This window comes from Micromys minutus, assembly GCF_963924665.1.
Source record: "Micromys minutus genome assembly, chromosome: 21".
Classification (NCBI taxonomy): Eukaryota; Metazoa; Chordata; class Mammalia; order Rodentia; family Muridae; genus Micromys; species Micromys minutus.
The window spans coordinates 31,666,609-31,671,276 of NC_137956.1; the positions used below are offsets into that span (position 1 = coordinate 31,666,609).

The 4,668-nt window shown below is 41.7% G+C and overlaps 1 pseudogene across 1 annotated transcript in view; it reads left to right on the forward strand.

The window, feature by feature from the left end:
• Positions 1-4,359: 4,359 nt before the first annotated feature.
• The window catches only part of LOC308433957 (ribosome biogenesis protein NSA2 homolog), a 781-nt pseudogene continuing 472 nt past the window's right edge, over positions 4,360-4,668 (forward strand). The window contains exon 1 of the transcript in view: positions 4,360-4,668. This exon is cut by the window's right edge and continues 472 nt beyond it. The product of the transcript in view is annotated as a ribosome biogenesis protein NSA2 homolog (transcript).

A 4,668-nucleotide genomic window follows, 5' to 3' on the forward strand; every position in this document is an offset into this window, starting at 1 on the left:
AAATGCACCCTTATGCCTCAGTTCTGAGAATGGTCTATTGAGGGTGGAGCAAGCATGGGAGGGAAGGGAATATAGAGCTGAGTAGGAATCTATAACTCCAGAATGCCAGTCAGATGGGCTTAAATCAGCATGATCCCAGAGTAGATGCTGGAAAGGGGTCAGATTTTTGGTGGTGTGTTATATACAGAGGATTAGAATAGTATTGCTCCCTACTTTTGGTAAGAATAAAAAAAAAACCCAAATATTTAAAGTTTATAACAGTGCCTAGCATACAGTAGTAATTGCGTAGTAATAGATAATAATAATAATAATATCATTTTTATTATTCAAATGCCATTTTCAAGACTTTCTATTAACATATGAGAATTATTTTCATTCCTAGGGCCATTGACAATAACACTATATTATACATTTTATAATAATACAGATTATTATAATATATAATAATATATAACATAAAATATATAATATGTTGTTATTGTTGTTAATGGCTCTAGGAATGACAATAGCTTTCACATGCTAATAAAAGGTTTGAAAATGCCATTTGCATTCAAACCTCAAAAGGGAAGTCCTTCACTTCCTTTCTCCCACAATGCCTTTGTTTCAAGGTCTGAAACAGCCACAATGACCCAACTTTTAGAAAGTGCCTGTGCTAGTATTAGATCCACCTTGATCTCCCTGTCCCATCCTCTTCCCTGAGTCCTAAAATCAAGATTCTTGAGTTAACAGGCCAACTTAAGGCTGGATACCCTATACTAGGGCAACAAACTCCTTTGTGGCTGCCTTTAGCCAGAGGAAGGACAGGGGTACCTTCACCTTCGGGGAAAGACAAGGAGGAGTCATGAGAGACCCCAAAGCCATTGCTAATACACCCACCCAGCTTGCCACGGGGGTTCGTGGAAGCCCCAAGAGAAACAAAGTCTGGCAAGAGCTTAGAGAGCTCAGTTCACTGACTGAGCAGTCCAGAGGCAGCCTCCCCTCGGTTCTCTGGAGAAGTCCGCCCTAGAGAGAGTGCAGTCAAGTGGAATGGTTGGAGAGTACTTTAGAGAAATTTCGCCAAAAGGGAAAGTGGAGACGGTCTCTTTTTTTAATTCCCTACCAAAAAAAAAAAATCTCCGGAACTTAAAACTATTTTAATCAGCTGAAAAACATACATGGGCTTTACAGCTCTCAGACAGCTTGCACAGGCCCCGATAAATGCCTATCGCTCATTTGCATACGCTAACAGCTACACTTTAATCAGCCTCCTAATCCCTGATGGTATTAATGAATTTTTTTATGCTTTTTTTTTTTTTTTTTTTTTTTTTTAGTATCATGTTTGCTAATTCAAGAATGATCATCGGCTTCTGTGTGCCTTTTTTTATGCGGGAAATAATGGGTGAGCTGGGTACTCCTGTTATCCTGCTCTCACAAATAATTAAGACTACAAAGGGTACAAATCAGTTTGAATGCGGAGCACAAAGGCACAGGCCTTTCTCTGTTCCTGGTTCTCCCTCCTCACCCCCCCTTTTCCTCCCATTTCGTTTGTTTCCTTTCTCTGACAAGAGGTGGTCAGGCAGGGCTCTGGCCAGTGCGAAATGCTCTCCTCTAGCCCCGGCTCCCCCAGGAGGGTCTTCAGAATGCTATGAGTTTTCATCAAGGTGGCTTGGACTCCTCAAACCTGGCGAACAGTGACTGCGGAAGAGCAATAGACGAGGGGGAAACTTTCTCACCCATGTCTCATGCTCTCTGCCTGCCTCCTTTGTTTCACCTGCTAAGAACCTGGTAGGAGCCTGGTGCGCCCAGGAAAAGGGAGATGACAAAGTCTTCTCCTGTCTCCTGGGGCAGTTTGGTGAGGACCGGTCAGGTTAACCAGATTCTGAAACTGGATCACCGGTGGTTCATTCAGCTATAGATGGACCAACACTAAGACTGAGATTAGATGTTTTAAGCCTTTATGGATGGAGGAAGAGACAGCTCTGGATGGGTCCTTGAGAAGAAAGAAAGGCCACTGTAGACAAGAAATTTGCAAATAATCCAACCTGCTTTAATCACTGTGGGTACCCAAGCTCAAACCAACAGCCAGAGAAAGGAAGCAGAGGTCTGTGTTCTGTATAATAGATACAGAAATTTAACTGCATAACAGGCTAGAAAATGCCCATGCACTTGTGATGTGAGCATAATTGTTATTAGATTAACTATATATTTTAGACAGCAACAATACCTAGTAGCTATAAAAATACCAAAGAACCTCAAAGCAAGTTTTTTTTCTAGTATTGGAAGAGAGACCATGTTTTATTTGTGTACACCTTTGTGTGTGTGTGTGTATGTGTCTGTATGTGTGTGTATGTGGGGGGGGAATTTAATTCAGGAGATACAACAGAGACAAATTTGCAGACTCCTTTGCAGTGTAGCAGGGATAAATGCTCTGTGAATATGCACAGTTATCAAAACCACAGCCTCCCCCCTCCTGTGGCAGCCATCTTATGCTGGCAATCCCCCACTCACCACATTCTCGGGACAAGAACTTGTACAACTGGAAGTTATCATCGCTTTCATTCTGATGTTTGTCTTTTAGTTAAATTATTTCCATTTCTGAAGGAACATTTTTTGGCACATGGTAGACACTAAATACAGGTTTAATTGATTTATTGATTTCAGTTGCCTTGACTCTAATATGGAACTATTGGGAAACTATTGCCAACAGTAAACTTACCTAATAGTCCAAACCAAAGCTATGACTTGACTAATCCTGCCGGAAACCGAATAATACACTCTATCAAGACAAATTATATTCTATTTTTAACTTGTGAGAATGTAGATGCTTCTTACCCAAATTATGCCATTTGCCCCACCCCCATCCCAATTGGGCTATCCTTAGACCCCATTTGCCCACTCCCCACCCTCATGTCAGCTATCCTTAGTCTATTAGCACTTCACAAACCACTCCCACGGTAAAGATGGCTTCCAGGGAAAGGTTTAAGGTCCCACAGGAGCTTTGCCTAACACTTCATCTGTTACTTATTTAAACTGTTGTTTCTAACCAGTGCCCAACTCTGGTTACACATTAGAATCACTGGGAAACTATTCTAAATCTATTTCTACCATGTTTTAACCTCAAAGCTCTGAGTTTATTAGTCTGAAGTTGGCCACAGAATAATTGTAGATTCAGATTCTGACCAGGGAATCTTCAGGCTTAAATAGATTGGATTCCTTATGTACATTTCAACTCTGTATTTTGTTTTTCCGTTTTCAAAAGTTTGCCCAAATCATCCTCTTCTAAAGTATTGGAAGACACATTCAACGGCATCTGTGATGTCAGTGTTTCTGAGTGTACCTGCTTTTTTGTTCCTCCAGGGTGACCCCACCAATAACACCGTATCTATCTTTGCTGCTGTATATCTGAAAACTAGAATTTAGAGCTCTCCAAGGCAAAAGCCTGGTGCTCTGCATGAAATAACAAGTTCAGCCTTCACACAGAGCCTTGTGGGACAGTGTTCTGCCTCACTTTTACAGCCAACAGCTCCTTCCCTGTCCGCCATACGATGAAGGGTTATCTCTCAAGTTGGTATCAAGACAGGTCCCATTGAAAGAGTTCAGAATCAAAGAGGAACATTATCAGAGATGTAATTAACACCACCAAAGTGAACTATCAGCTGAGAAACTCGGTGCTAAAGAGATGTAGTGTATTATGTAAATGGGATTTGTTCTTGATGTTGTCTACACTAAACAAAGCCATAGCACTGATGGAGAGAGTGGGGCTGGCAGTGTGGTAGACAGATGAGAGAAGTTTCTAGAAAGAAGTCCATAGTTTATTGACTTATTAAATGAAAGTACCATCTCACTCTATAGACCAGGTGGTCCTGGAACTTGCTGGATACACAGGCTGACCTCCAATTTGCAGTGATCTTTTTACCACAGACTCCCCATTGCTAAGGTTATGCACATGTTCCACCATCTTCAACTTCTTCGTTTGTTTCTTTAAACTGTCTGAAATGGGGAGAGATAAGTGCAAATAAAAGGAAATTAGACTGACAGCCCTTCTGAACACAGGGGATAGCTGAGGATCTGGTTTGCCCTGCAAATAGCAGATCCTATAAAGATCGCAGTGTGTGGCTCTTTCTAGTGACACACATCACACTGGGTTTGAGGTCATTCAAAGCCAGGCCTCGAACGTTCTGTGAGATATGTCCTTGAAATCAGCCATTTTCTCCAAAACACCGTAGCTCTCTCACCTTTCTTCAGAAATGGCTGGTTCTTAATGTCATCCTTCAAGGAAGGAGGAGCCATTGGTTTACTTTCATTGAAAATGGTGTTTACTGAAATTAAAAGGTTTTTGGAACCCGGGAGGTCGCGGACTGCTCTTCTGCGGCTGTCATCATGCCACAGAATGAATATATTGAATTGCACCCACCGCAAACGATATGGATATCATTTGGACTACCATGAGAAAAAGAGAAAGAAAGAAGGTTGGAAGGCCCATGAACGCTCAAAGAAAGCAAAAAAAAATGATTGGCCTGAAAGTTAAGCTCTACCATAAACAGCGCCATGCAGAGAAAATACAAATGAAAAAGACTATTAAGATGCATGAACAGAGAGACACCAAGCAGAAGGATGAGGAGAAGACTCCACAGGGAGCAGTCCCTGCCTATCTGCTGGACAGAGAGGGGCAGTCAAGAGCAAAAGTAC